The 6,025-nt window shown below is 45.6% G+C and overlaps 1 long non-coding RNA gene across 2 annotated transcripts; it reads left to right on the forward strand.

Annotated features, from left to right (window-relative positions):
* Positions 1-30: 30 nt before the first annotated feature.
* Positions 31-5,779, forward strand: LOC142407594 (uncharacterized). 2 transcript variants are annotated; one of them, XR_012774982.1, is made up of 5 exons: positions 31-613; positions 3,046-3,120; positions 3,246-3,447; positions 4,994-5,209; positions 5,618-5,779. It is a non-coding gene; the product is annotated as an uncharacterized LOC142407594 (long non-coding RNA). The 2 variants fall into 2 exon arrangements; XR_012774981.1 differs by lacking the exon at positions 31-613 and having other exon boundaries at positions 2,648-3,120.
* Positions 5,780-6,025: the final 246 nt, after the last annotated feature.

The raw sequence follows: 6,025 nt of genomic DNA on the forward strand, positions 1-6,025 counted from the left end.
CCTCTCCCAAATCAGCTCCCCAGCCCAGTATCTTGGCCCTCAAATCCCCGTCCTGCAGTGCAACCTCCCTGTCCCTGTCACCTGCTCACCCTCAAACCGCAGGGCCACCACTCTGCCACCCAGGTTGTCCTCAGCCCACCCTCAGCAGGACTGCCTCCCCCCTTCCCACCTCCTGCAGCTCCCTGGGACCTGCCGGGTCCAGGCCCTCCTCTGGCTTTCTCTTTGCCTTTTCCCTTCCTATGGCCGTGCTGGGGAAGGGGGGTTCCTGTCCCACCCCCGCCCCATGGGTCCCCCATCGCATAGGAGCAGTCTCCAAGCACACCTCAGCACCCCGACCTCACATGGCCTCAGTGACCTCCCAAATCCCCCACCGCAGTGTCCTCCCGTCTCCTTCTAAACACAAGGATCCCCCATCCTCTCTCTGCACTTGTCCCTTCCTGACCCACTTTGGGGGCCGCTGCTTCACCCACCCTGTTCTTACGGGGTCGGGCAAACCAGCCACCTCCTCTCCGTGGGCCCAGCTCCTTGTTGGAGGAGACAAACCTCTGGCAAGCTGAGGAAGTGGCTCCCAGCTCCGGTTTTGGGATCTGCCTGGGGCTGAGCTGCACCCCAGGTAGGTGTTTCACCAAAGGACCCGCTGGTAGGCTGGGGAAGCCAAATTCAAGGTCCTTCCCCCCGGTTCCCTTTCTACCCGTTCGCATTTGTTCGTTCATCGTATCCCTCTTTTCTGTGCTGTCTTGTGCTGTCCTCTGTAGGTTACAATCTCCCCTCTTTTCCGTTGGTTTTTTTTCCCATTCGATAAGTGTGCTCCTTCCAGATGCTCCTTCTCCAGCTCTTTTACTCTCCCGTGGGCTCTTGCTTCTGCCTCTTTCTGTGGGAGTTTGAATTCTGCCCTTTCTCTGGTTTTTTTTTCTTTTTTTTTTTTTTTAAATTATGGCAAAATATCAGGGCTGATAGATTCAGGGCTCTAGAACTGGCTGCTAAAGTTGCTGCTTTGCAGAGTCTAAATTTCAACAGGGAAAAAAAACCCAAGCAGGTGGAAAGGTGCATAAGTGCAGATAAAACGCTTTTTCCAGGGAGGAAAAATTAATTTAATCTTGAGAAGAGTGGGAGGACTTGCATATATTAAATAAGCTGTCTGGGAAGGATGTATTTGGCCTCTCCAAGTGATGTCGAAGGAGTTCAAAAGTTTTGCGAAGTCTGAAAGACGCCGCTGGTTTTGAAACGGTCGGATCCTCCTATAGCAGAGAAACAGAAGAAAGGAAACAGAAAGCAAAGCTTCGTGCATTGTCCAGATGAATGCGCTCTGATGCACGCCCGTATGTGGCCAAATCAAAGCCATTTGTAGCGTGTGAAACTCCGGCACAAAGTTCTTCAAAAGGAGAAAACTGATGTTATAGATATAATGGGATCGGAGAGGACATGATCCCGCAGGTCCCCACGATGCTGAATTCAAATGTCGCGCATAGTCCCTTATTTTCTGCTGACTTCAGCTGTGGCCAGAAATATGAATATGGAAAGAAATGAGACGAACCTCACCCCTCAACTTGACCAAAGCGAATGCACATGCATAAGGCATGTATAATAATATATACGTAACATAAAATCCCTCTCCTATTTGACGCTTTAAAACCTAAGCATTAAATATGTATGTTAATTCTCACAGCGGTAAGAAATAAGGACTCTGGGACTCGTATTCCTGGGTGGAAGGCACCCGTATTAAGCTTAAACTTCTGTTTTGCAGTACAATTCGATATAAATGGAAGCATTCCTCATTTCTTCCAACTTTTCTATGTAACAAATTTGCTACATATAATTTGAAAGGAAAAGAAAAAAAAAAAACCAAAACAGCACAGAAGTAATAAAACTATTTGGTCTTATTATTTAAATAGAAGTGTAGGTGCACATTGCATTTCATGAACCAATAAGGGGGCAGAAGAGTCATCTGTTTTGATACAAAAACAACCCAAACTTGTGCGATGAGACATACGGGTGGGAGAAGACAGCAGTTAAGGATTTTAGCGTTGGCACACTAAATGAGAAAAGCAGTTGCTTGGGCAATATATGACATGATGGAATATACTGTTGAGACTACCTCTGAATTTCTCCGTGCAGTTGTGGCCACCTGTGTCCAAGAAGGGTGAATTCAAGCTGGAATATGTGCAGGGAAGAGCCAGGCGTTGATCAGAGGTCAGGACACTCTGTCTTTCTACTGTGGACTGAAAGAATTTGGCTTGTTTAGTTCAGCAAAATGAGACTGGAGAGGGAATATGTTTTCTGCCTATAAATACATCCTGGAAAGTAAATGCAAGCGAAGGGAAAGGCGTTGTGACACTGAGGGGCAGCAGCAAAAGAGTAAATGAGTAGGAACTGGCCATGAATATATTTAGTCTAGAAATCGGAAGATCCTTCCAGTAGGAGTTACAGAGACTAAAAAAACCCCAAAAAAGTAACTAGTTTTAACACATAGCTTCATAATTTTATAAAGGAAATTGCATACCAATGTGAAACAATAAACAGTTGGGATGAAAGCCCTTGAAAGGTTTTCCAGCCCAGATCATCTCTCCTTGGAAAGATCTTGTCCATTTTGATTCGTGGTACGCTACGTTCCTTCCTGCATCAGGCGATGAGTCACGGATACATGACTCCGTGGGTGGCCAGAAGTGATATCTCCACCGCTTACATCTTAATTCCTGATTATCCCATGATGTTCTCCGGCTCCTGCTCACTCACTTATTGCACAGCAGAGATGCGGCCACGTTCGAAGCACCCCACAAACCCCTCATTTCCCTGGTACCCACAGCCAGCGCTGTGTGGTCGCTTTGGCCAAGGATGTGGGGAAGATGCTTTGCCCTTGCAGTCAATGAGGGCTGCAGTCCTGCCTTGTTGTAGCACCAGCCCTTACAGAAAGCTAGAAGAGTCATTAGTCAAAGCCTGTTTCTTTTATTAGCCAACACTATGTATTTTTAAGTTCGGGGTTTTTTTTAAGTTGTGAGTGTCAATCACAGCTGTGTTGACATCTCTCTTAACTCATATGTTTGACAGGAGAAAGCTTTTCTCTGTGCTAAGCAGCGACCCACGCTTCCATCACGCTGGAGGCACTTGTGTCCAGAGGTCCAGGTAGACTCTGGGTGACCCTCGGATCTGCAAGTATTTCTATAACATGTTTAGCAAGGGGTTTTCCCTTGCAGTCCTCAGAGCTGATCTGTCTGTGCCTTGCATTTCATGTTTTTTCTGCTCTTCAGAAGCACCAGCGAGACGCCAGGAAGAGGAGGCGTGTTTGGTACCCCAGCAGCACCCAGCAAACCAAGGCATGGGATCATAACCTTCTTGTGCTGGTTGGTTAAAGGCTTTTTTTGTCCTGATCAATACACTGATTGAGCTGTGTGGTCTTCCATCTTCCACGCATTTATTCAGGTCAAGGGAACAAACGCTATATAGAGAGAGGTATGTAAGCCAGAATCAGAGTTGTGTGACTCTGGAACTACCTCATTTAAATAACTGGGGGATGGATCCAGCTGAGTGTTTGGTGTATGTGGAGTACTCCACCACCAGCACAGATAATTACAATTAATGGGGATTTACTTTAAGCAAAGTAGGTCAGAAAAATGACATCTTATTGTGTCATTAGTTTCCATCAATTACTTCCGTGTTGTTTGCTCAGTTCCCAAGTCAAACGAGTGTGGGCTGACAGCCTTGCAAGCTCAACTTGGTATTGTCTCTAAAAATCAAACTGCATTATTTCTGCCTCATGCATCATCACTAACAATAAAGCACCCACCGCTGGAATATAGCAGGTGGCTTTGTTATTCATGCATGAGGCAGAAAAAACTTCAGCTTCCTTCGCCACGACGTTGAAGTCTCCGCAGTATTAAAAACTGGATATGTCGGTAAACTTAATAGTTATTGTGTGAGCTTGACTTAGAAGACACACTTAGGTCAGTCCTTCTGTTGATCAACTTCTGTACTTTCTATTAGACTTTTTGAATGCTACGTGTATATATCGGGGGAGGATTAACACGATGCTGGTTTTGCTGTTATTTATCTCCCTGTGACAGCACTTTGTGACATCAGGCCCGCTAGGAAAGGTGTAGAAGGTGCCAAATGTTCTGTATTAAAATGCGAGCTCACAGTCATCCTAAGAACTGCCTCTAAGAGACCCTGAGAAATGTCCTAGCACTTCTTTTTTATTGGAGAGCTTAGTTTTTGAGCTTTCAGTTTAGCAATGCAATCGACTGATAAGTGTTATCAGTGACTGTCAATAATCACGCGCTAGTCCCTCCTGATATCTTGAAACAACTGAATGCGGTGTGTTCTCACCGCTGAACCAGGTGCTTGACTTCTAATCCCAGTGCCTTACAACTCTGTAATTTCACACGCAACTGAGTAGTTTTGAATGGCTTACACTTTCCAGGAAATACATTAAAATTAAAGAATATGTTTAGGCTGCAGTAGTCCAACCAGAGGCAGGTCCTTTTCAAAGTAAATATCCCTGCGAGCCAGCCTGGTTTCACTCGCTGAGGTTTTAGCAGGATGGGGCCATCACAGAGGAAGGCATCTAAAACAAGAGGCTATTCCTTAAAAACAGATTCCTCTTTCTGGGTATATTTTTGGCAAAATGGAGTTACTGATACAACTTACAGAGGTTGTGAAGCTTGATTAAAGTCCCTAAAACATGTTCAGGTCCTCAGGTGTTACATGCTAAAAGCTGGATAACAATTCTCTACTAAATATGTAATTACATGAATCCCAAACTTTTCTCTATTGGGCAGTAATATTACATTTAAATCGCTTTACACCTCCTGACAAATTTAAGAATTAGTATGGTCTTGGGAAGTGTGCATTAGCAAACTTCATAGTTCCTATTATCTACATCTTACCTGCGGTGACATGGTTTATTCAGCTCTCCACAGGCTTCCTTTAATCTCCCGAGAGCTGCAACTGTTTTCATTTATTACTGCGCATCAAAAGGCACCTGTCACTCTGCTTTCAGAAACCTGCCTTTGTGGGACACCTTTTAGATGCAATCAGCAGAACCAGTGACACCGGGTGCGTGATTTTAGGGCCACCTGGGGCCTGGCCTGTGCAGAAGAGGGTGACTGCAAGAAGCTTTCCGACCTGCCTGCCTTTTCTTTGCAAAGCCTGGCAGTACTTGCAGCTTTGCCGTTAAACCAAGCACAGACTAATCCACTCGGTCATGCTCTTCGAGGTACTGGTTACCCGGCAGGAAGAAGCAACATGACTTCATCAGCCAAAAAAGGTGGTGAGGGGTGCAGGGAACTGTATGTTTCTCCCCTGGAAAAGCATTAACAGCTAAGACCTCCAGTTTGATGGACTTGCTTGGTGCTTTTCCAAGCTGGGATTTAGGAAAAGCGACTATACAGCATTTCCTACTTCCCCCCGTGGGGCTCCAATGATTAAATTGGCTATGAAGGGCAGGGATGTATCTCATAGAGTAGCTGGCTGCTACTGTCAGCATGCCACGCTGCTCTTCAGAGCTCAGGGAAAAATAAAGTTATCAGGTGATGCTTCTCCTTCTGAACTGGGGGTGCATGTGAAGGTTGGCCACTGTCCCAATAGGAACTGCACGTAGCATATAGCTTTTCTGTTCTTCTAGGTCCCTGGGAAAGCCAATGTATAGCCACGGACCGTGGAAGGAAGTGGAGCTGGATTTCACACCTCAACTAAGGCGAAGTATATTCCCTGTAACATGACCCCCCCCTTTCCAGACACACTCCCCGATGCTCATTTTAATACCTGATAATGCTGTAAACCTCATCCAAACCCGTGCATGTAACAGAATAAAGTATTTTCCTGTAATTGACGCTGTCACTACAGAGTTGTTAATTAAATGCATGACCTTTTCTATCAAACCAAATAAAGACAGAATATTGCACTAATCCCAACCTGCCTGGGCTTCCCCTTAGAAAACAACAAGGAAAAGGCTGCTGGTGGTAACTGCTCTGGTGGCTGTAGCTTCTTCCATCTCCCTATAGCTGAACCATCAGCCCAAGCGTTGCCTGTT

This window comes from Mycteria americana, chromosome 3 (assembly GCF_035582795.1).
Source record: "Mycteria americana isolate JAX WOST 10 ecotype Jacksonville Zoo and Gardens chromosome 3, USCA_MyAme_1.0, whole genome shotgun sequence".
Taxonomy (NCBI): Eukaryota; Metazoa; Chordata; class Aves; order Ciconiiformes; family Ciconiidae; genus Mycteria; species Mycteria americana.